The following is a 27,525-nucleotide window of genomic DNA, read 5'->3' on the forward strand; positions in this document are numbered from 1 at the left end:
GGGGATATAAGTAGAATATGCAGTATTGGGCTTGTGCACTTTTACCTTTTTACCTTTTGCTCATCATAGCATTGTGTGATCAGAATAGCAGTGCTTTTTGGAATGCATTAATGAGTATTTGGATGAGAAATGCATACTTGTTATAAACAATCTTAACTGAAGAGGGCCATACAGAATGGATCACTGACTGTTTCATAACAATCAAAGACACACTATCAATATTTTTTATAGTTAAAAAGTGGCACTGTCTTTGTTTAGACAATGAAATGTTTACAGTTTTCTTTGTAACAAGCTCATGTTAAAACCCATTTCAGTTTTCAAATGTGACTTTTGCCTTGCGGTGATGATAGTAATGCTATTGGATATGGTGAAGAACACCGGAAATGTAGGGCTACTATAAGGGTAAGGAAAAGGTGTTTGATGACTTTGACTTTTCTTGATTTCAGTTTAATGATAAACTCAGGTTACTTGGATAAAGAAAAGTATGAAAAAAAATGAGAGTTGTCTAAACAGGAATAAATTGAACTGTGACATCTTCCAGGGCCAAGAACAATGTGATCCTTATACAGAGGAGAAGCAGGTATTCCCACCTTGACTTTTGCTAGAATAAGAAGAAAACACACAAACAGAAAAAATACCATAGTCTCTGCCTCTTCCCCTTCTATATCAGTTTTATCCCTTCTGCTGGCTAAAAATGAAGTGCTGGTTCATTGTGTTTACTTGTGTTATAAGAGGACTAGGAAAGTTAGGTAACATTTCAGATGTGCTCACTGATAGCTTTATAATGTGTCAATTTGTTAGCATGCATATGTAAATGTAAATTCTAAATTGCATATGTAAGCCAAGCCTTTCTCACAAAATTAACTACAAGGATGCCGGCTTGTATTATCTGTTGCATATTTGTGTGTACTATAAACTGCACAGGCCAATTAACAAATATAAAAGTACATAAGTAATGTCCCTTACCTAATAATTCATTTTATGGAGTGATTCTCTGAATCTCTCTGTGTACTCACTTAGGCAGGACCAGGACAAAACTGCTTAAATGTGAAAGTGTTGTCTTATTAGATACTGAGACCATTTCAGAGCCACTTGAATTCATCTCCTTTGTCCTCTCAGAGGGCTGGAACAATTCAATCACAGATTCTTTAACTCTCGTTCCAACCCCATCACCCATTGATATAAACAGCATTATTTTTATTGGTTATATTATTATTTATTGGTTACTACTTTTCTGTCTTTCTTGCAGTTAAGAAATAGTAGAGAAATTTTTTCTTGTCGTGCAATTTTGCCCCCCTGATAAAGAGAAAAACTCAAAAAGAGACTACTATGCTCAGTCATAGCCTGACTAGATTATAATTCAATGCAATAACTCAGTGGTCAAGTCCCACTGAGTTTCATCCCCAGTACTCTGCGCCAAAAAAAAAAAAAAAAAAGGAGAGCTTATTTGGTAGCTTTCAGTAACATAGTGTTTTGCTGTCATAGGAGAACAAGGAAAGCTTGCCTGTCTTTCCTAGAGGACACAGGTGAGAATCATGCTATCCAGACAATGTTCCTATATTCTCAGGATGATGGGGTAAGACAGCACAAGGTCAAACACCACATACATTAATACATTAGGGAGATACAAAATGAACACAGAGAAAGTGAACCAATCCCTACTTAGAGCAGTGGTATAGTATACACACACAGTCTCTCTTTCTCTCTCTCTCTGTCTCTGTGATACACACACACACACACACACACACACACACACACACACATCTAAGCAATGCCATTCATGACTTAAGGGCTCTGAATTCTGAAACCTAAACCAGCTAAAAGCATTCTAGCACCTACTTCTCATAGCAACCCCATCAGATGTATATATACTAAGAAAAATCCTTCACTTTACAGATGAAAAAAGCAAGATGCAATGAGACTGAAAAATTTATGTAAAAGCACATAATTAATAAATTTTGGAGCTGGAGTTTTAGCCAAGAGCATATGAATCCAGACTTCATGCTCTGCTATCTCAGGAAGTAGATATGTAATGCCTTTCTGGTGATGAGAAAGCAGAGGCTCCAAACCACCCATGAACTGTAAACCCAACTGTGTCTCACTCAAAACTCAAATATCTTGGGCTAGACTCTTGAACTTTTCCACCTCTGACAAAGTTGTTGATTGCCATAATGGAATCAGTACTGATGATACAAGCCAATTGGATGGGGATTTTTACAGGCATCGATGTAAATAATTTTAATAAGAATCAGCTTGTTTCAGTCTTCCCCAAAGTTTTATGAGGTATTTATATTACTGTTTCATTCTTTAAGTAAACACACTCAGGCACAACAAAGTTCGTTCCTACCTTCATTGATGTCCAGAACAATCCTGTTCTAAACAATGGATCCAGGATTTTGTATGTTTTATCTTGAATTTTTTTCTCCACAGCCTAATGACAATAAAACAAGTTCATCTGTATTTTCTTCAGATGAGGAAACTGAAACACATGTTCAGTAACTAGAAGAACCATAGCTCCTAAGTGACAGAGTCAAATTCAACCTAGGTTGTCTAACCCTAAATGTCCTCATTGCTTCACATTTTCATGGACATGGAGCATTATGTTTGGGCATCCTGAAAGCCCATGCCTGAACTTCATGGACCCTCTACCTAGGAGAAAACACACCCCCTTAGCCTCAGCCTGGACAAACCACTGGCAGCTGCAGGGAGCAGGTATGCTGTAGCTGTGCTCATTCTTTCTTGTGTTGACATCCCTAGAGGCCCAGCTTTCAGAGGGAGAGCCCTGAACATGTGCCCCAGTTTTAATCAAGTTGGACGTGTAGGGAGAGAAGCGTTCCCTGTGGCGTTTCTGTATTTCTTTATCGGGCCCCAGGTTACACACAGAATCACAATAGGGGAAGGCACAATTTCTACAGAAGAAAGAAAGAGGGTTGCAGAATTCCTTCCTGCATTTCCAAAGGTCTGTGTCTCTGCTAAGTTTTTATTCTGGTGCTCTTCAGATCTGTGTCAGCTCACCTTCTCTCTGGCAGTTTGGCAGCCAGTATTTACTTTGACAAGACTTTTGGTTTTCCAGTGAGCACAGTGACTTAGTGCAGCAAAAGAAATTTGTGCAACCAACCCCATGCTAATAGGTTTCTAACCGAGTAGGATCCAGGGAATAAACTTCAAAAATTATCTGGTGTGACTGTTGGATCATGCATCATTCTACAATCATAATTATTTTTTGGTGTTTTTTTGGGCAGATTACACAAGAATGGAAAGTTATATCTCAAAGAGTAGAATCCCAAAATATTAAGATACCTTAGAGATGATTCAGTCTTTCACTCTAGAGACAGTCAAAATAAGTCTCAGAGTTATGAAATAATACTATTTGAAATTATATAGGACATTTTAATTAAAGTCATATTAAGATTCAAAGTCCAGCCATCGATTATCCTTCTTTCAACTGCATTGTGTTTGCTTTCGTTTGTTTCATGAATAATTGTATGTCTAATCCACATATCTACCTGTTTGTTCACTATATAATATGTAGGCCTCAGAAAGCAGGTGATGAAAAATGCTTATCATGAGGGCATTGGAACAAAAAAAGGACAATTAGGGGTGTGATAGAGCATGTCAATTAAAATATGGTCAACCACAATTTTATTTTCTTTCACTTTTATAAGAATCACATCAATTACCTATAAGGTATTTGTTCTAAAGCTTTAACAATAAAAACACAATTTAAAATCTAGCAAGAATACCAATAATTATAAAGTCTACACAAATAGTCAAGCATTAACTTATAGTGTAAATTTTTTAGGCCAATAAGATAACTATTTTGGGGTATATTATTTGCCTATTAAAGTCTACTAGAAGTCTATGTTTACCCACAGGCTGTTGAGATGATGAATGTATAAACTACACTAACCAGAAGAAAAATAATAATTTGAGGTGGTAGAAGGTAGTCTGATAGTTAAAAAGGGCAAAGTGGCCCAAAACCTTATCAAATTACCCCAAAATATAACTGCTTGTCTACTGGGTATGTGGAAAATGATCATCCCTTGCTCTTTAAAAGTTCCCAAGAGCATTTTTTTTTGATCATGTAGAAACTCATGCTTATAACACCAAGTGTTCAATACTAATGATTAAACTGCTACGTATGAGTTATGCTTACAAAAGCAGGTAGATATTTTCTTTTACTTGTCACTCAAAAAATGAGATAAAAACTTGAGAGATAAGTGTCAATTATCTGTAATATTATTTGCTACGGAATGCTCAACTCTTTATTATTTGAATAAATAAAATAGCAATAGTTATTGTTAGATCCCCAGAGAAATCAGAGAACTTAAGGAGAGGACACCTGATCAGGGAATTATTGTCCATTTGATATTGAGGACAATATGCCTTAAGGTTACTCTTTTGGTCACATTTATGAAAGCAATGTTCATTTCCCTTGGACTCTGATCTCCTTCAGTGTCCTATCCTCATCAGTTCACCTCCTCCAATCCCTTCTATGTCCATTACATTAGGCCAGCTTTGATTTCCCTATCCTATGGTAGGAATTTAGTGATACCGTATTATAAATGTATCTTTACAAAGAAGAAGGAGAGGAGAAGAAGAATCTCTGGGAGAGATTTCCATTCTTCTGTTTTGAGTCCCCCAGGAAACATCACATTTCTCAGCTTGAAAAGGTTGGAGCATGTAGCCATTCCCACAAGAAAGTAAATTAGTATTTGCTGTTTTATTCCTTATCTGTGAATAACAGGGATACTCTATCGATGACATACTAAACCTATAATGTCTATATTGGATTCTATTATAATATCATTAAGATTGTCTCTCCAACTGTGTTTTAATTTTCTTAACCCAAATCTTCCTCATAGTGTGTGAGGGGCAAGAGCCTATTTGGTTTTTTGGAGTTTCTAGAGAGGACTGAATTCATGCAGACATTGAATGGCTCCAAGCTTTTATCACATTTCATCTAATAAAAGCTTAAATTTTCAAGATGATTCTGGGAAGATGGTTTAGTAGGAAGCACAAGAAATCACTCCACCTAGATTACAATTATATTGGCAGAACCTGTCTCATGTAAGTCTTTAGAATTCTGTCTGGGGTTCCAAACAGAGAGTTGCATAGTAAGTTGTGGCTAATTTTGATTGTTTTCACTTTTAACAGCAAAGAAACTACACATTTCCAACAACTCCAACCTGGTGTGTGGCAACTGTGCATATGGCCCTGGAGCAGCTTATACACTGCTTGCAGCCACCATGGGCAATAAGGGGTTTTTTCTTCAAATATTGGGTAATCTTATCCTGATTGTTGATTGCTGCTTCTGACAATGGAGGTGCATACACAAAGGCAAGAAGCCACTGTTAAAAAGCTACCCCACTGTTGCAAACCCCTACTCCTTTGAGTAAAGTGACTGAAAGGATATTTCAAGGGCCAGCATCTTGTTTCCCCCTTGTTTCATTTTACTCTCTTCTCCCTTTTGAGTGTCAGACATTGAAGATAAAGACATCCCAAAGCAATAGTTTACACAAAGACAATTAGAAAAACAAACCTGCTCCTGGGAAGGAGAAGACTCAGAAGTTAAGTGGCTTCAGAAGACATTAAATGTTTAACTCAGTGCAATCTTCTCCATGAAGACAGGTTACAACAATGATAATAACAAAAAAGTGAAGAGGACAAAAAAATGAAAATCCTTCACACCTTAGGAAAGGGATTAGATTCAAATACTCAGTTTTAAATAACAAAAATCAGAAGCATATACAAAATTGGTCCATTCAAAAGAAAAAAAAAAGTAAGCCAAAGAAACTGTCCCTGAATACTACTCATTGGTGGACCTATCAGGCAAAGAGATTGAAATGATTTTCTTAAAGATCCTCAAAGAACTAAAGGAAGACATAGAAAAGTCAGGATAATGAGGTATTATCAAAATGGAAATATCAATTAAAAAATAGAAATATAACAAAAAAACAAAACATTATAGAGATTAAAACTATGACAATTGTAATGAAAAAGAAAATCCATAGAGGGATTCAAATTTTTATATGGGGATACAGAAGAAAGAACCAGCAAACTTGGAATAGGGTAATTAAAATTACTGAGTCTGAAAAACAGAGAGAAAAGACAAAGCAAATGTGAACATCACCTAAGGGATCTTTGGGATATCATTAAGCCAATCAGCATACATATTACAGGAGACACAGAATGAGAAGAGAAAAAGAAAAGAGCATGCAGATTTTTTAAAAAATTAATAGCTGAAAACTTTCCATGCTTGATGAAAGACATGAACATAAACATCCAAGAAATTCAGCAACTTCCAAAGTAGGACAAAGTAAATGAAGTTCATGCTAAGAAACATTAGAATCAAACTGTCAAGAGACAAAAACATAGAGACACTCATAAAAGCAGTAAGAGAGAAGTGACTTCTCACATATAGCTATTGTAAATATGATTAGTAACAAAATTCTCATGTAAAGATTTAAAAATCAGATACAGATATAATCAAAGTGCTGTATCAAGCCAAACTTTCTCCAAAAATGAGAGAGAATTTAAGACATTTATAGATAAACTGAGGGAGTTTGTTACCAGCAGACCAATTCTACAGAAATCGCTAAAGGGAGTACTTTAGGTTGGAATGAAAAGTAGTAGACAAAAATTCAAAACCATATGAAAATAATGTTCTTAAGTAAATATATGGCAACTATAAGATTAAAAGTGAAAAAGGAAACCTGATTTATTTGTAGGAATTAAATCAATAACAAATTTTTTCCCAACAAAGAAAAGCTCTGTATTTAACATCTTCCTTGGTGATTTTTTCCAAACGCTTAAGGAAGAACTAACATCATTACTTCTTAAATATTCCCCAAAATATAAAGAGGGAGGAAAACATCCTATGTAATTCTGTAGGGTCATTATTGACCTGATACTAGCAAATCAAATTCATCAGTATATTAAAAAGTTTATATACCATGGCCAGCTGGAATTTACTCCCAGAATGCAAGGACAGATCTTTATACAAAAACCAATCTACCATATTACACATTAGACTACCTTAACAGAATGAGGAAACACAAGCAAACATGATTTTTTCAATTAATAGAAATCATGTGACAAAATTACCTTTCCATGATATGATATCTAAGAAACTAGGAATACAATGGAAGAGCCACAGCATAGTTAAAATTATACCTGAAAAACTCATAATAAACATCATATACAATGGTAAATACTGAAAGCTTTACTATTACGATCAGAAACAGGCAAGGATATCAATTTTCACTCACATTGTTTTCAAGATAGTACTGGATATTCTAGCCAGAGCAATTGGAAAACAAACAAACAAATAACAACAACAACAACAAAACACAATTAATAGGCTTCCAGATTGGAAATCAAGAAGTAAAATTATCTCTGCTCACAGATGATATGATCTTATATGTAGGAAACACTAAACAATCCACAAGTTCATAGAACTAATTAAAAAATGGCATCATATAAAGTAAACACATAAAAACCATTTGTATTTCTGTATAGCAGGAATGAGCAATTGGAAAAAGAAATTTTAAAATAATTCTATTTATAATAGCTTTAAAATACTTTAGAATTAACTTAAAAAGGTGAAAGATTCATACAATGAAAACTGATGCTGAAAGAAATTATAAAATATACATAGACTTACATGTTCATAGATTATATAATTTAATTTTGGTAGATCATTAGCACTATCCAAAGCATTCTAGAGATTCAAGGCAATCCCTATGTGAATTCCACTGATATTGTTGAAGAAATAGAAAATCTCTCCTAACATCCTTATGGAATTCAAGGGATCCAGAAAGTTAAAACAATCTTGAAAAACAGGAAAACATTCGTAGAATTCACTCTTATTGGTTTCAAAACTTACTACAAAATTTCAGTAATAAACATTGTGTTAACTGGGCCAAAGAGAGGCATATAGACCAGTGGAAAAAAATAAAAGAGTCCAGGTAAAGGGATTAATGTTTAGAATATATAGAGTTCTTCTAAGAGTTAACAATGAAAAATCAAAGAACCTGATTCTAAAAGGGGCGGCATTTCTCTAAATAAGATATATAAATGTTCAATAAATACATGAATACATGCTCAAAAATACTAATCATTAAAGAAATTCAAATCAAAACTACTGTACTACAAAACTCTCTTATACTCATTATGATAGCTATCATTAAAAAAAGTTGGGGGATTTGGAAACTTTGTACAATATAAGTATGAATATAGCATAGTATATAGCCACTGTGAATAAAATGATGATTCCTCAAACAGTATTAAATATATAACTACAGTATGACCCAGCATTTCTAATTCTAGTGATATAACCAAGTAAAATCACTGTCATAAAGAGATAGACATGTGTGTACCATGTTCATAGCAACCTTATTCACAATAGTTAAAATATAGAAGCAACACAGGTGTCCATAAATAGGTAAGTGGATAAGAAAATTCAGTATACACATATAATGTAGTATTCAGCCTTAGAAAGAAAGGAATTGTAACAAATGTGGCATCAAAGATTAGACAATAGGTTTACAAGACATAGTACCTACTCTTACAATTAAGTCTAACTTGAGAGTCATTTTTACTCTGATGAACTCAATAAATAGCAGTATATCTTGATATTGATACTAAATATCATAAAATCTTACAATATTCATGCTAAGTGTAATAGCAGATGCTTTTATTTATTTATTTTTTATTAGTTGCTCAAGACAATACAATGATCTTGACATATCATATATTTGATTCAAATAAGTATGAATTTTCATTTTTCCACATGTACATATTGCAGGATCACATTGGTTATACATCCATGTGTGTTGGAACAAAACCACACCCATTCATGTTGTCTATGTTTACCATTGCGTTACAACCAGTTGAGAAGTCACCACAGAAGTGATGTTGTCTCCAAAACCTAAAATATTTATTCTCCTGCCCTTTACAGAAAAATGCCATCAATTCTGATTTACAGAGTATGTTCTGTAAAAACCAGCAAGGCCTTCAAGAAGAGGTGAACTTTGAAACACTGGCAGCATGTGGAAAATGAGAAAGGAGAAAGAAAACATGCCTGAAGAAGGAAGCAATGTGAATGAAGATGAGGGATCAAAAAGTGAGCATAGCATGGAGATTTCTAGGTGAGCAGGAGCAGGTTTCTAATGGACAAGAGAAGTAAAATGTGATCAGATAACATGGAGCCAAACCATGGACTGATCTGCCAAGCACGATATCTGTAGGAAAGATAAATCTGTGGAAAGATTTGGGATATGTAGCTGAGTTGTAGGAAGTTTAGTCTAAGATGGGAAGTGGGACATGGCGCTAATTGCCTCTTTGATGACTCACAATGGTAACTACTGCAGGATCACAGGTCTTTTCCAGGTAAACACTGTCTGTGTTTTGGGTCTCCCAGAAGCAGCACCAAAGCACTGTGGACTGGTAATAGAATGCAGAGATCTGGAAGAAAGGAAAGATCTGCCTCACTGGGGCAGAAAAGTCCATTATTGATTGCCCTTTATCTTTTGTTTTTTATAAGAAAAATGGCAAACATTAATTGAGTGCTTATAATGAGCTGGCATTGTCTCTTTGATATATTTTTTTTCCTTTAGATGAGAAAAATGATGTTTAGAAACTTTTCAAAGTTTTCAATGATCACAACCCAGTAAGGTGGAAACTTCCAACTAGATAATGCAGATTCTAGAAACTTGTGCCATCTTGATGATCCATCAGTGGCTGCATATTCCTTCTCTACTGGAACTGTGATGTCTTGTCCAAACCCTCATCTTAATGACAAGAAGACAGTCATCCAGAGAGAAGTGATCTAATTTTAAGTCATTTTCTCTTCTGCAATTTCTTGGCAACTATTTCACCTACATTCCCAGTATCCCGTAGTATCAGTTTGGAGTGGTTAGGCCTAAATTAAGAGGCCATGTCTGTGACCCTGTGATACCTCATCCTAAAATTACTAGTTAATTGTCTTCATAGAGGTCCATTTTGCATGAGATGAAATCACCAGCATTTGACCATATCTGATATGAAATTCTTTTTGAACAAATTATTAAGGGAGGAGGAAGAGGAATGAAAGGATTTTTAAAATAGCAGTTTACTGTAGTTTTTATCAAAAAAGATGCTGTCTGTCTCACTATGATGCTGACCTCAAGCCAGCTCTTTAGGTAATTGAAAGAATAAATTACTGGGATATAATTTTAGAAGTGATATCCCAGGTGAGCCAAGAAGGCTTTGCAATTAGAATGTCATTTTCATGGTTAACAATATCCCTGCAACCCTGATACTTCTTTTTCTCAAGCCATATAGAGAAAATGATCCAAATAAGTGTGGGTTATTATTTTTTAAAAAGGAAAGCTGAAGAGCATTTACTTAGTCCTTAGTGGTGTAGCAGGCAATGTGGAATATCTTTCATCTAAATGAAAAATTGGAAACATAACTTTTATGCCTAGATACTATCAGGGAAATCAAGATATTAATACACAGGCTGAGAGAAAATGAAGCTGAAATGAATTCTCTCTTTTTATTTAATGGCTGAAGTTGGATTTTTTTTTCCAGTATAAAAGTAGACTAAATACCATTTTTTTGGCTAATTGTAAGCTCTTTGTGGATGGAATTGTTCATATATTTCAATTGCATTTGAGAGCACCTGAGAGAGTCCTGGGAGATAAAAGTGTTTTAAGATACCAACACTTTGTTAGATAGTTTATAATCCTGGCTTTCTAATACTGTTAATCAAATCAAGAAATATTTATGGAGTGTCTTTTATGAAAACATGTCTCTTCCAGGCATTGTTTATTAAAAGTCTCAAACACATTTTAAACAATTGGAACCTATGGTGACATAGAAAGATGTTGGGCCAGGTCCCATGTCCCCTACATTCACCATTGACCATCTGATGCCAACATGGATTAGAGAATATATGATGAACACAAATTTTGGGCAAATTTGAGTCTTCTATACTTCTATAAGGCTCTTGACCAACAGTCTCCTCTGTTTTCCCCAGCTCATCCTCTCCTTGGTTCCTCTAAGTCTAAAAATTCTGGTGTGGAAGAAAGATGAATGAGCCCTGCCCTAAATTACTCAGACTGCCCCACTTAGCAATCAGTTTGATCAAAGAAGTATACTAGTGTCCTCTGAGTTGGTGACTAAATATTGAATACAAAGGTGGAGATTTCATCAGGATCCTCAAAGAGCATGTAGACAAATGTTTCAGGAACTTAAGAGTGAAAACACATATGGCTAAGGTTGAGAGAAAAAAGTAAAGGACTATAAACTAGTCATTTATACAGTGGCATGGTTATTAGGCTCATTCAGTTCTGGGGAAATTTTGGTAGCTCCTGTATCCTCCAGGTCACAAATAGAGAACCAGTTGAGGAGTGATGTGAAAAAAATTGGGAGTACAAAGGCATGTTTACACATGATTGAACATTCTTACACCTGCAATTGAGATATAAGAGGCAAAGGTGAGGACAGGTATGAACAGATGTTATACTATCATCATGTTTTTATTTAATTAATTTACACATTTCATAATATTTCTGCCAAGTTCTTCCTAGAGTATTTTGAAGTGAGGCCATCAATGCTTTGATTTTTTTTTTCTATCATGAATAAGTTTGAAATTTGTGTTTTTTCCAGAAAGATTTGGATTTAAAATCCAATTTGCTACTTCATCACTGTGTGCATTTGGGGCAGATGCTGATACTTTAAGAACTTTAATATTTTCCCATGTACAGTAAGTGTATTAATACTTAATTTTTGTAGCAGTGTATGTGAAAATGAAATAGATAAGTGTGCAACACACTTACTTTATGCAGATCTCTTCCTTCTAGTCTGTCAGTAACATAAGATTCAGGTGGAAGAATGGAAACATCCTTTGATTCACTGTTGGAAGAGCTTTGTCACGTGATGTGGCTAACTTGGTGTGACCATAAGTGTAGCAGTGAGGCCCTCTTGGACCTATTTTCTTGGCAGGAAAATGAGAAGTATTATTCTTACAAATAATATAAATATACTTAGGAAAGTTCATGTCACACAATATCATGGAAGATGTGGCTCAGAAAAGAATAAAAATGGATGGCAAGAGGGGTGTTATCTTTCAAAATTAACCTGGAATTTTTCCTAAGATTGGATCTTTGTCTCAGGAAAGTTGCCAAAAATTATGGTGAGTGCCTTATGCACATCATTTATATTCTCCCTAGTAGGCATACATTAAAGTAAAGAAAGTAAGAAAAGTTATCCCTATATTGGAAGGTCCCAAAACTTGGGAATAGTGGAAAAGAGGTTTAGGTTTCTTTGGTTCTTTTTTGGATCTCCTCAAAACCAAAGTATTTCTTGTACCAAATCAAATTTTATTCTTTCAGCTTAATACAGTCAAGATATGGCACCGATTTTATCCAAATCTTCAATATTTTTTGGAATTCTTTTTTTTCCAGCATATAAAACTTCTAATAAGTACCTAAGGCATCACCCTGATCCTTTTTTAATCATGACCTGTTTACACCTTGAGTGTTGTCTTAAGCTTGATTTCACACTCAGTAACTGACTTTCTTCTCATTATCATTTTAATAATGAAATATATATATATATATATATATATATATATATATATATATATATATATATATATATATATATATTTAAAAGACACACTTCTGCCACAATTGAGAAGAGCTGAAATAATAGTTTTTGGATTTTGAAGGCAATTCCAAAAAGGTTTCAGATGGCTCAAATGATTGAAATAATTGTCTGTCTTCTTTAGTTGAGAGCTTTGACTGTGAAAGAAACTTTTTAAGGTTTAAACATGAATTTTAAACATTAAACCTCAGTGCCTCATTCAATTCCTTTCCACCACCATTCTTAAAGGTACTCTACAACCGTAAAGTATGGCAACTCTAAACTCTGGGTGGATTCACCAAAGAGATAAAAAGAGGAGAATAAGGGTGGCATGGAATCTGTCCCTATTTTATATGCTATTTTCTAAATTATTCATCCTGGGATAAGTAATTTTAAGCATTAGAATCTTTTTCTCATAGAGAATATCATTCAGATCTTCCTTATTTAGGACAGAGAAGTTACATGTGGTTAACCCCTCAGTCACTTTCCATTGTGAGAAGTGGACCAAAGAAAATATGCAGGAGCTCCAAAAGGTTTAGTAAGGTGCAGTTTATAAACCCTATTGACATGATCCATGGATTTTCTTAGAGATTATTTTAAGGAAGATTTAAAATTGTATCCTAGATCCTAATTTATTAGATTTCAATTTCCTCATTCAAAATAAAGAGGCTGGACCATGTGGCTCATCTCCATGGTCTCTTTTAATTCTAACTGTTTGTGTTCTTAGATTCCTCTGATCACCTCAATCAGAAAGTAAACTGAATGATGTTCTTGGTAATTCAGGTCTGAATCTTATTAGAAGTCTGCTGTGGGGCACATTCAATAGAACTTGGGGTTCAGGAAATACTCTTCCTTACTCCCTTCCTTCTCATGACACATAGGAATAAGCATCTTCAAAGAATGTATTGCTGTGTCTCACTGATATTGAAGTGCTTATCACATGGACCTGTCTCTTACTTTGGCTCATTCCATTCATTTACATTAAACACTGCAATTCTAACCATGTCTCATATGGCATAAAATATATGGCAAAATGCAGCTAATTCAACAATTTTTTGAGCCACTTATGTTTAGAAGTTGAAGAAAAGTTTCTGTTAACCTGTAATCTATATAATCTAGAATACTCCTTGCACCAGTATTTTATTTGAAATGACCTGGCTGAGGGAAATGAATACTAATGTCTTTTCTAGCTCTTAAATTCTATTAATCTTTTCACCACACTAATCAGAGAGGTGTATACAGAGTAACCTAAAACATAGTCCTGCCCCAAATCAGATTGAAAGGCTAATTGAAGCATCCTTGTAGGAGGTCTTGTATGCTCATTAGACCATTTTGTCTCTGCCTTACTGCCAATGAAGAGTTTCTGAGAACTTTAGAATGAGGCAATTCTACTGATACACATTGTAGGTGGAATAAAAATAAATTCCTAGGGATACAGAGTGAAAAAATATGGTGGATAATATGGTACTAATCAGGAAACGTTTTTATGGTAGAAAGGAGAGCTGGGCAGACTTGGGAAGACAAGAACAAATAGTGTTATAATTCACATATAAAAATTGAGTTTATTCATATTTTGTTGAGTAGTATTATTTTGAAACTTGTAATTAAAATATAAAATACTGAGGAAGAGTTATGATTTTGTTTACTATATGTTAACTATATGCCATATCTCTTAAAGGTCTTTCAGGAAAAATAGTCACTAGTATATCTAGCCTTGCCTTATTTTTTTCATGCAAATTTCTGGGAAATTTAGAGGTGAAATTCTCCATGCCCTTATGGAAATTAATAAAAAATATGAAAGATAGAATTAAACCATCTTCTAGTTAAGAGTTTTCATAAATAGGATTATTTTTTCCTTTTTTGTGTGTGCAGACAACTTATAAATGCACAATACAACTTCATCTTCTGCATCCTACCATCTTGCCATTTCTTTGCCTCTTTTTTCACATATAAGTTGGTCATAATAATAGTACTAACTTCCTACATGAATGAGGATTAAAGACAACTATGTCTCTAGTGCACAATTTTGTTGTAACTGCTGAAATTCAAGTGAGGGTTCCACCACTTAAAATGGTGACCTATTTAATCTTTCAATCTTTGGTTTTCTCGCCTGTGAAAATTGAATACTACTATGAAGGGGTCCTAGGATAACCGTGAGGAGTGATGAGATCACATGGAGCAAGTAGGAACAACATCTGACATGATCAGCTTCTATCAGTGATAGTTTATTATATCCACACTTTATTCATATTGGCATACATGGGAAAAAAACAAAGAAATAGCAATCAGACTTTGATTAATTTTAGATTGTCACCTTGGTTGGTAAAAAAAAAATGAAGTATTGTTACTGCAACAAAATAATCTCAGTACTGGATTCCTTAAGAATGTAAAAGAAATGGGCTAAAAGACAAGTTAAGGATAGAACCAGTTCTTTGTCAGGAAATAAATTAAATATATAGGAATATATTAATACACACACTTTCTGGCATATGTTTTCGTGTTCTCAAAGATTTAAAAAATGTATTTCTTTAATTATCAAAGTAGCACATGTTAAGGAAGATAACTTATAAAACAGAATAAATTATAAAAGGCAAGTTTAAAAATTGCCTAGAAACTCCCTACCAAGAAATTAAAGTCTATCATTATATTGAAAATTCTCCTTCCAGCCTTTCTCATACTTGCATTTAACTGAAATCATACTCTATATGAACTATTGTATCTATAATTCTACTTAAAATTATATTATGAACATATTTCTGTCTTTGTAAGTGCTCTAAAATTTTAAAGAACTAGACAATTTACCCTATGGTATGAAAATTTTTCAAAAAAATCCAGGTAATAGAAGATTTCTTTCCCACGGCTTATATTCTCAAAGAAGCCAAGAGATTAGTAGGTAAAATGAATAAATATTTATTGAGCTCCTAATGAGGGAACTGTATTGCACTATTCCTGTGGAATGTAGATATGTAAATTATTTGAAGAAAAATGCAAATTCAGATAAATACAAAGAATCAGAGATTAGGATTTAGGTAGAAATTCCTGAAGGAAGGGAAAAAAGGAGAACAGAATGGAAAACCAACAAACATGAAACAGTGTTTTTCAAATGGTGGGTTGTGATCCATAGGAAGGCATAAAGAGCATTTATTAAGAAAATAGAAATGAATAGAAGAGAAAGTGTTACAGAACATTGCTCAGAACATTGGCAAATACTGTTTAGGAAATTTTCTTTCTATTTTTATGCACTCTGTCATGATCAGAAATATATTTTGGACTGTGGATCTTGAGGGTTAAAGCTTAAAAATCCATTAAGTTAGAATATCAAAATTTAGTCTTTGTCTGGTTACTGTAGTCCAGGGAGCCTATGTTTCAGTTTTTAAAGAGACTTGAGATCCAGACAAGAAAAAAATATTTGCTCAAGGTGACAGAACACATAGAATTAAAGTCCCCTTCCGCTCTGTTCCCCTTTCACATTGAAGCAAATATGAAGTTGTAGATTGTTTTTTATTCTGCCAAACTCATAATTTATTCCATCTCCAAGTCCTCTTTCAGCTCCCCTTCATGTTATTTTTAGTTCTAGTGCCAGCCTGATGACTAATTAGAGCCATATATGTCTTGTTTGTCACACTAAATGGAGGACTTGGGCAAAGCCATGGTATGGAGACAGCATTAAAATTATAGCTCCTGATTCAGTGACATTTGCATTTCTAGCCCTACAGTGTTGTATGATTTTGTTGTAAATAGAGTCAATGTCAAATTGTGTGGTGATTACACAAAGAAACACTCTAGATGCCAACAGAACATTCTCGGGTATTATGCCTTTAAGTTAAAATTTATCGAAATAAAATGGGGGGCATAACATATAATGTAGTTTGCATTCTTCAGAGGCATTTCTCAATAAGTACTGAGTTTTGATCGATTGATATAGTGTCATATTTGACTAAAGAGGTGGGGAAGTTGCTATTGTCGCTTTGTGCTGGATGGCAGCAGAATGCACTATTGATTTTATATGTTGGATGGGTTGTCAGTATATAGTGCATTGTTGATTTTGACTTTTATATCCAACATGTTTCCTTTAATTGGATCATTTGTAAAAGAGAGGAGGGGACCTGTTCTACCTTGACAGTGACTGATTACAATCATTTCATGTTTGTCAATATTTGATAAACCCACCGTTACCCAACAACATGGTTGCCTTTATGTATTTGTTCATTCTAGATCCACTTCTCTATTTACTTATCATGTGCAACTAGACTGCCCCAATTGTTGCCTACAAATCATTCGCATATTTACTCTTTTGGCAACAATCAATTTTTTTCTTAACTTTGCCAACCACATTCTTTCTGAAAAGAACAACCAATCCAGCTCTGTATAATTTCATTAAGCTCTATGCCTAGGGTCCTCTTGCCTTGGGCATCTACTACAGACTGTCAAGTTATGCCGGGTATTATAGATATCCACAGTGAAACCACAGTTGTCATATATTTTTGGACATCAGATTCTAAAAGTTCTTGGAGAAAAAAATAACCCCTTGCCATTGATTATCTTTGTTCTCTCCTATTGGATTATTCTATTCTCAGGGATCATAGCCTGAATGGAGACCACAAGTCATAGAAAATTTCTTTTATGTTTTTTCACCAGCAAACAGCAATATTTATAACAAGGAGGAATTTTGGACTGATAGTATGATTATGTCCTACATACCTATGATATTTACTAATTGTTGTCTATTATCCTATCATCTTCTAATCTCTTTGCAAAAGATAAGGATTGCTGATATGGTTGCCATTTTTGTTCTTCTATTCCAGAAAGGAAAAAATTTCCAGGTCCCATTTTCACCTATATTTCTTGGACTCAGATTTGAGAATGTGCATGAGGTAAATAAACAGATGTTTTAGAAACAGGAATCTTAAGGGAAAGACTGGACTGCAAATATGAGAACTGAATTATGGTCTTCCAGACCTTGGACAAGTCATTCAACTTACCTGTACCTGAATATATTCACCAATAAATTACAAAGTTTACAGTAAATAAAATTGAAGTTCTCTTCTATCATTGCCTGTAATGCCATGTTTTAACAAATCAGGCTTTGGTGTGACAGAAGTGTGCAAGGCAATCTATGTTTTTTTTTTTGTTTTGTTTTGTTTTTTAGAAAGAGGCTTTCCAAAGTAGTTAGATAATTTAGGAGCGTCAAGGCATCTTACTGTTCTCCCACTGGACAAATGTTGTAAACTGCCTCTAGATATTCTGCAAGTAGTGATGGATGATAACACGGTTACTCTTTTTCTCCCCCTGCATTCTACAAATCACATGTGTTTGTGGACAGGTTTTCCTAGCTGTGCCATGGATGAGAGTTTTAGAGACCAATTCTTTTTAATTAGAGGATTCTGACAGCACACAGCCCAACATCGCATATTGGTGATTTGAAGATACAAGCATTCATTGTAACCTCATTGACATGAAAAAAAATATATATAACTGGAATTAGTGAGATGCATAGGAAGACATTATTATTTTCCATATGGAAAACAATAAATATAAAAACAGTCCTTTGTGGGCATTTCTCACTTAGAATTGTATGCAGGGAGACATTTTAGTTTATTGATAATAATTAGAAATAAGTTTTACATTGTATAATTTTATGTTTTGAGATATATGAAAGTATTGTGATACTTAAAAGATAAACTAACTTCACTAAAGATAGATTGGAGTACAAACTGAGTGGGGTAACAAATTTGAAATGGCTTCGCTCATTTTTCTTGATCATTACCTTCAACTGTCAAGTTTTTTCCTCACATCTCTTAAAGACATAGAGGCAACTTACAGAGTTGGAAGTTCTCCTTCTGTTAGTTAAAAATTCAATCCTCTTCTTTAGGGTCTCTTAAGAAAATGGGACTTGTTGGTCTTCTTCATCCTCTCTTTCATCTCCAGTAGGTTGATACCTATAAAATTGACGGAAAAGGTAAAACATCCTTATGAGAATGTAGAAAACTTGTGTGGTTGGCATCCAAATAAAGGCTCAGAAGGACACATGTTACGTCCTCTAGAAGACAAGTTCTTGGAAGTAGAGGATACCCTCTGTGGCTTAGCTTCTTACCACTTTCTCTCAGCTCCAATCCTTGGCATTACAGCACAAGCCCTTTTACCACTGGGGGATCCTCTGGTATAGGAGATACTTTTAAAATGCGATATGTGGATGATATTTCATTCCTGTCTATGTTTGGTGCATTAAGTTGGGAAATTTACTTTTTACATCTTTGCTACTTCAGTGATACAAGTTTGTGATTAAATTTTCTGTTTGCCCTTCAAACTCTCTTGAATTCCTTTTCTCCTTTTAAAATAGGTAGTCATGTCAGCTATAAAAATGACTCAGCAGGTATTTAGCCAGGGAATAAGATACAGCTGTCTGATGGGTACGATTAATTTCTACAAAAACTTGGGGCTTTGGAGCATAACTTTTTCTCCCATGATTGAAATCTCACAATTAAGCAAAATTTTCCTAAGTTCTTTATCTTCTCTTTATGTCATCTGAAGCCTAGTGACATCACTGGGCGCTACAGGAATATGCACGATACTTGATTTCCTTTAGAATGATGTATAAGTAGGACTTGTTTTCAGCTTTGTGGTTTTGGTTTTACTTTACTATGAATGTAAATTTCCATTCAATATTATTCTAGATAATCTGGATTTGTGCTGTATCAAGAGAGTCTGAAAGTATTGGAAACTCGTCTTTGTTCTTGAAATGGGAAAAATCACAGTTATGAATAATTGGAGGTTTCAACTGAAGCTAGTAGATAATATCAAAGCAAAAACTATCATTTGCTTAGGTACTAGCAGTTTTATCCCCATTGTTTTACTACTGCCAACATAAATGAGAAGATAAAGAAAAAGGCAAATAATGTCTTAATATTATCATAAAAGTATGGATCTACCATCTGTACTTTAAGAAGAGCTGCTTAGATGTTATCATAACTACACTTGGCAAGGTCATGCATACTTAAGGATTAAAAGCCAGGGCATCTAATTATTCAAAGTTGTATTTTGCATTTCAGTTATTATTGGGTGGGTTAAAGACAATATGATTACTAATCATACTAGTCAAACACGCAGTGGTCCCCATGTTCTGCTGCCTTCTCTGAGGGAAAGGATAATGAAGAACATTCACAAAATACACCGAAATGAACACAGGTTCATGAAAAAGTTCCCAATATTATATATTCCAAAGTTCATAAAAGAATGTTACAGAAAATGTATATCATATTTATTTTGGCCAAGGAGAAAGAGAATGAGTGGACAGGTTCAAGTCATGAAAATCCAGTGAGTGGGTTTTGATACCAATCAAAAAAAGAGTAAATTATCTCCAAGCAGGTAAGTTTCCACACCTGAACTCTTCTGTATTGCTGCTATTCGATGTGTATGGGACACATTTGAAACCTGATATCAAAACTTAAGGCAGGCTGGCAGGCAGACCGGGAATTCTCTCGAGCCTTATCGTACAGTATTGTTGGCTTTATTTTTCCCCTTCCTCTTTCTTCTGCTTTTAAGGGTTTCAGTCATTTTTATTCATTTCAACAGCAGGTGTGAAATAGTAGGCTGTCATCTGCCTTTTTTTAGTGCTGCGGGCCAAAATTATAAATGGGTTGACATTAATGGCAGTCCAGAATTTAGTGCTGTATTGGTAGATGGTATTGAAAATGTTTTGATATGACAGATGAAATGCCTGCCACTGAAACTTCAGTTAGACTTTAGCTGGCTACATCTGGCAGGGATTTTTTTTTATGCTTTGCTGTTGGTATCTAGTTTTTAAGGCATTTCTTCAAGTTTATATTCTGTTCTTTTTTTCTTTTTCTTTTTTTTTTTCCTGATTTGAGTTTTCTTCATGTTTTTTCATTGTTTTTCAATTTGGGGCATGATTAAGAACTAATGGAAGGTGGTCTTATTCAACTAGACAGTAGGATCTGAATGGGAATGTAAACTTCTCGCTTCTTAATAAACTTCCTCAACTGGGAGATGCCCAAGGTAGACAGGGACCTTCCACAGTGCTGGCACCTATTCTGTTGTTCATACAAACATGAATGCTGCATAAATAAAATATCAGGAAAGCACAGTCAGACTAAATTTCCTAAAGCCAAGTGTATAGGTTGGTTTGAATGATAGGAACAGTGTTCCCTGTCTAAATAAGCTTTCAAAACACTGATCATGGCCAGATGATTCTATAACATGTACACTCACAAAAATGAGAAATTATATCCCATCTATGTATGATATATCAAAGTGCATAAATGCATTCTACTGTAATGTATAACTAATTAAAACAAATAAAATTTTTTTTTTAAAAACCCCACTGATTAAACAAAGCTAAGTGCATTCCTTTTCAGAGAGCTCCTCAGAGCCTTGGAAGAATGATTTTCACTGTGTGTTTTCTTTTAGTCACTGTGGTCCCTAAAGTTGTTACTTCTTAGGGTCTTTTAATTAATTTTATTTATCTTTGGAAAGACTTACTCTGTTAGACCAGATGAATGCTGACCTTCCTACTTTATGTGAAAAAGTATTTTCCCCAGATTAATTTTTTTCAAGAGTTTCAGAAATATATTTTTTTCCCTCTGTGAATTCTGTCTCTTCTTCACATATGGGTTTCCTCAATGAGATAAGTTAGGCTGTGGTCTCAAATTGCCTCAAGTGCAAATTTGCTGTTGTCTAAGTTGCTTGAAACTTCAGTTTGGAGTATGACAGTATAACTCTCTCATTTCTGAAAATTTAAGAAGATAGTCCATTTTATCCTTCAAAATGGGAAACACCTTTGCTTTTATTTTTTGAAATGTCTCCTTAAAGATTCACCCTGTTATTTTCTCTCTAAGATACCTGAGAGCTTACCTTTTCCTGAGGTTGTCAACAGGAATATCTTTACATGTAAAATGTCTTATTCCTTGTCCTTTAAATATTTCTAGATTTCATTTTCTAAAACATTAGAAAATTATTCAGATATTCTCAGTTTTTAGAGCCAATATATAACAAGACTTCATTTTTTACAGGAACAGAGAATGTAATGCAGATGGTTAGAAAATAAATACAGCACTTACCCCCTTGAGAGAAAGGATTGTGGGTGGGGTGAGGAGGATGGAGTCTGTAGGAAAATGTCAGATAGCACATCACCTGGTAAAATAAGGAACAAAGAACTGTGTGCATCATGGTGACAGTGTGTGAACAATGCATTTTCTTTCATGTGAAAGGAGTAAAGAATTCATGGAGATGGCATTTGGGTTGGGCCCTGAGAAAGAACAGGCATGGTCTGGGTGTAGGAGGACATTTCAGGCAGCAGAAACAGCAGGAACAAAATGAAACCCAGGAGCAAGAAGATAGATGATATGTTTGCAGAATTTTAAGCAGTTCAGTTAGGGTGAAACACAGAGTATACAGTAGAATTGGGATGAGCTGTGGAGTACCAGTCCTAAAAATTGGTTTCAGGCCAGAATGTGAAGGTAATGAATTGTTGAGGGGATTGTACTTTATTTTGCAAGTGAAGTTAAGCCAAAATGAGTGTGGAAGCAGTCAAGTCTCATGCTCAGGTGACTGAGGGGTTCTTAAATGGAAGCAAGAAAAATAGAGTTGAGATGAACTTTATTGGATCAAGCATAGGAGGTGAAAGGAGTTTTGATTGTAAAATTTGAATTTATTTATTTGTGACAGGGCTAGTTCTATTAATAAATTGCAAGGTATTCTCTTTTGATTTGTAATCTTTTCCTGAGGTTTTCCTATATTTAATAATCTAGATTTTATTAGGTATTTGTTCTGATATGATATTTTCATGTTGGACCTTTTGGAATGCTTGCATGAATCTGAGCAATATCGTGCGGTCCACCATGTGACAGATACTAGGTATATCTTAGGATGCTCAAATGGAGTTGATTTCTGCCATAAGAAACACAAACACCATAAGACAAAAGTGAAATAACTACATAAAATTTCTGGGAATGAGAATCTCTGAATTGGAGCAGACAACACATTTGGCAAGTTTATGACCTTCAAAATTATATAATTTTCTCTTCAAATATATGGACTGGGAAGTACAGGACTGGAAGAAGAAAGGAAATTGAGTAATATTGCAATGGAAAACTTGGATTTATATAAGATTCATCATCAAAATATGTCTGTGAAGATGGGTGTTTTTTGACTAACAAAGTTTTCTGTGAACCTGAAAGCCAGGTTGGTCTCAGTCCTCCTCAGTGCCACCTTAATGAAGAAGAATCACAGTAGCCTTGTCTTTTTTAAGGAGAAAAACTCTGGAGCCCACAAAGAGAGAAAAGACAAAATCCTGTGTCATCAATTGAGATTTGGGGGAATAATTCCTCATCTTCGTCTGCCAAATTACTTGACAATCATTTCTTAGTGATACTGTTATCAGTGCTTGTTTGAACTTTTTGGGTTGGCATTTGCATGAAGTTATAATGCAATGTGAAGAGCATATATTCAATGAATATTCATAATGCTGTGAGAAAATAATGGAAGAAAAGAACAACTGATTTGCATTATCCTCAAAGCTTCAAACACAAAACGTGACATTTGTACTGAGTTTTAAAGTGTGAACTGAGCTTCCTGGATAGACAAAGGGAGGGGACAGTCCATTTCTTGAAGGTTTAGTTGTCATGTTCTGAGAATAGTGCATGACAACCGTGGCCAAACCAAGCAATGGGTGGTAGGAAGTGCCTGGAAAATATTAGGACCCACAATATAACTAGCTATTTATGCCATCCCAAAGCTTGAACTATTACTCTGGAAGCCATAGGATGACATTAGAGATTTTAACAGGGATGTGACATACTAACATTTTTTAATGGAACAAAGAACAATTGTACAAAGCCCTACAAATACTGACTTTTTGACATATACAAGTCTTAATGGAACACCACCATTTACCTGATAAATGATACCTACTGCCCAGGAAACAGCAAATGCACAATTTAGCACTAACAAAATGAATCTACAGAGATGCAATTGTATAATCTGTAAATTTTTGAAGGGAAAAATGAGTTTATAATCTCTCTCTAATATCTAAATAATAGTCCTTCTATATACTAAATTTGATTCAATTAAAAAATTTTTGAGTGTGTGCCATACCAGACACTCTGCTACACTCCAGGAATGACATCCTGAACAAGACACAGACCCTGCCACCAACAAAATGCAATTTATTGCTACAACCAGATGAGTGAATAAGAAATCTTCAGTCTACTCTATGCAGTGCTGCATTTGCAATGAGTGAAGGAGTCCCAGGGATAGCCATAAGTCCTTGTTTTCTTTGTTTTGTGAGGGAGAAGGGAACTGACAAGTGGAGGATTGCTGAAGGAAGTGTCATCTGAAAGGTTATTAATACTATTATATTAAATAATAAACATAAACATAATTTGTAAGAGCTGTCATAGTAAAATACCACAGTCTGACTATCTTAAAAAATAGGAAATTATTTTCTCACAATGTTAGAGTCTAGAAGTCCAATGTTAAGGTGTCTGCAGGTATATTTCTTCTGAGGCACCCCCCCCTTTGGCTTGAAGGTGGATACTTCCTTCCTTTGACCTCACATAGCCATTTTTCTATGTGTGCTCACTCTCTCTTGGTATCCCCTCATCTTTATAAAAAGACACCAGTCCTATTGGAATAGCACCCACTTTTATGTTCTCATTTAACATTAATTGCCTCTTTTAAAGAATCATCTCCAAATACAGTCACATTGGGGGTTGGAGCTTCAGCATAGACTTTTTGAGGCATGTCATACATTTCATAATGAAAAGAATCAGAATTTCTTGTGTGCTTAATATTTCATTCCCTTAAATCTGCCTAAGTAACTGTAGAACTAAGTGGATAAACTAATTCAGGCAAAGGTCTTAATGGGTAACAAATTTAATGTGTATTCTTCTGGCAATGTTTTCTAAATGACAAGATTCTTTGTGAGAGTTATGTAATGTGAGAGATCCCAGCTTTACGACAAACTAAAGCAAGGGACAGGTTGGGACGATGGATCAATTGTGATGATCTCCCAAATCACAGCTGCCATATGAGCAATCCAGTCAGCTCCGTAGCCTATGCAAAGGTCCAGTCCTATGTCACTGTGCTGTTTAACAGAGAAGGGAATCAATCACAAAACATGGCCTCTGTGCTCACTTGCCACAACTGTGTGTTCAGACATTGGTGGAACATCCCTTAACAGTTAGTGTTTTCAAATCAGAGCAAAGAAAGTAAAAAAAGTAAAGCAGCATATGCAGTTTCTGATGTTTGCACAAATCCAATTCCTTAACACATGACAAAACTACGGGGCCTCCCAGGGGCGGGAAAAATCCATCACAAGGGACCTAGAGGTATGTTGGAAAGAATTCTGACCAAAGAGATTTATGAGGTAGTATAGTCACAGCTCAGGGGAGGGGAAGGTAGTGCTATAGCTTAAGATGTTTAAAACCTGGCTGCAAGAGAAGCAGGGAAATGCACCGCAGGGAACAATTCCCTGCCAAGTTCTGGGGGATGGAAAAATGACTTAATGGCATTTTCACTGTCTCAACTTTGGTGATTTTTTTTCCTAGTAAGCAGACACCTTCTATAATTCCTTTGGTAAATAGACTCATAAGATATAGATGTGCCTTTCTCTTACATGACTTATATAAACCACTGTTGTTGTTGTTGGCTCACAAAGAGTTGGAAATTCATACCCGAGGAATGAAATGGACTAGATGGGTTAAACTAAAAATCACTTCTTTACCTAAGTCCTGGGCTAAGTCATGCCCAACTCCAAAGGCCAAGAGATATGCTAAGGCTACAAAATCTCAGATAGAGTTAAAAAAAATGGTAAGGGAGCTTGCAAGTTATCTGTTTGAACTTTGATGTTAGATGTCAGTGAGCTGGAAGTTTCCATTAAACCACCTATGGATGGAAATATTTAGGTGGTTGGAGATGGAAGAGTTGCACTATGTTGCAGGTTCCCTGGGCGTCTGACACCAATCTTTCTTTCCAACATTGTATCTTTAATGTGCCTTCTCAGTTTCTGCCAGAATGCTCTCCAGTGGCCCCACCACACAAGTCAGTATACCAAGCACTGTTACATATCAACAACTACAGTGTGCTCAGTATTTCTCAGCTGAGACTATTCTGAGATTCAATTCAAATCTCTCCTAAGGCAGAGAAAAACAAAACTAAACAAAATAAAACAAGCAATAACTATGAGAACAAACTTTCCAAGTCAAGGAGAACAAGGTCATTTGTTCTTTCTATCAAATTCCAGTGGGGTGCACTGAGTGCCCCACTCCCTTGACTTAGGATGAATTGCTTTTTACTGTGGACCATTTTTTTATATGCATCTACAGTGACCATTTCCTGTGTCTTCTTGCTTAATACAGCATGGTAGAGACTTGATAGAAACTGAATGGATAATAGGGAGAAAGTAGTTTTCATTAATGTTGGAGAAACTGCCTGGAAATTAAAAGCAATATGAGTGAGATTATCATGAATTGTTGTATCAAATCTTCAAGGGACAGCTACATTTACATGCAATATGAATTGTTTCAGATCATGGAAAAACAGAACTTTTCAACTCATTTTTTTTGTGGCTGGCATAAACACAATGCCAAATTTGATAAAGAACAAACATGTGTTCAAGTACATCTCCTTGCATGCATTCATTATAGAATAATCACATCTACAAAATAGATACAAAATTTCTAAGCAAAATATATTAGTAAATAAAATAATTTTCCATATCAAAAGATTGATTCCTGAAGCTCAGGAGACTGAGGCAGGAGTATTGTGAGTGCAAAATCAAGGCCCTAAGCCATTCAGTGAGACCCTGTCTCTAAATAAAATAGAAAATAGAGCTGGGGATATGGCTTGGTGGTTGAGTGCTGTGAGTTCAATCCCCGTTACCAAAAAAAAAAAAAAAAAAAAAATTGATACACCATGGTCAAGTATGGTCAAGTAAATTTTTCTCCAGGTGTACTCACCATTAGGAAAACAACAAAAGTATCTAAAATATCTAGCTTATCTTAGCAATAGGTTAAAAAAGAGAAAAAAAAAGTGACCTACTTAAAAAATGCAAAGGTACATTTCATAATGTCCAAATCTATTACTATTATTAAAAACTAAAAGAATAGATAAATTAAAGATATAAACTTGTTTTCCAAACTAGCTATATATATCCTTTGAGACCCCACAACTCAAATCAGCATTCCTAATAAATTTTGTAAGAAAACTAAGCATTGTAACTAAGAACTAGCCCTGCTACTATCCAAAAGTTTCTGAAGTACTAACTGATGGAAATAGGATAATAAAAGCATAGAGATAGATGTGTTTGCTATGATTTGGATATGTGTTCACAAAGGTCCACATATTAAAGGCTGGGTGCCTGGTCCATGACAGGGAGGTGGAAAACCTTCAGGATATAGGGGTCTTGTAGGAGATGTGGGGATCATTAAGAACATGTTATTGAATATGATTGTGGGACCTCCAGACATTTTCTATTCTTTTTTTTTCTTTTTTATTTTTTTAATTAGTTTTGTTTTTTAAATACATTACAGCAGAATGCATCACAATTCTTATTACACACATAGAACAATTGTTCATATCTCTGTTTGTATATAAAGTATGTTCACATCAATTCATGTCTTCATACAAGTACTTTGGGTAATGATGTCTATCACATTCCACCATTCTTGCTAATCCCCTGCCCCCTCCCTTTCCCTCCCTCCCCTCTTCCCTATCTAGAGTTTGTTTATTCCTCCCATGCTCCCCCTCCCTAACCCACTATGAGTCAACCTCCTTGCATCAGAGAAAACATTTGCATTTGTTTTTTGGGGATTGGCTAAGACCAGTGAAAAGCATCAATCTTCCCTGCCCTGGCAGCTTCACTGGTTGGTCCTA

The 27,525-nt window shown here is 34.9% G+C and overlaps 1 pseudogene; it reads left to right on the forward strand.

Annotated features, from left to right (window-relative positions):
• Positions 1-9,051: 9,051 nt before the first annotated feature.
• The window catches only part of LOC143387704 (rho guanine nucleotide exchange factor 28-like), a 118,357-nt pseudogene continuing 99,883 nt past the window's right edge, over positions 9,052-27,525 (forward strand).

Source organism: Callospermophilus lateralis (genome assembly GCF_048772815.1).
Source record: "Callospermophilus lateralis isolate mCalLat2 chromosome 17 unlocalized genomic scaffold, mCalLat2.hap1 SUPER_17_unloc_1, whole genome shotgun sequence".
Lineage (NCBI taxonomy): Eukaryota > Metazoa > Chordata > Mammalia > Rodentia > Sciuridae > Callospermophilus > Callospermophilus lateralis.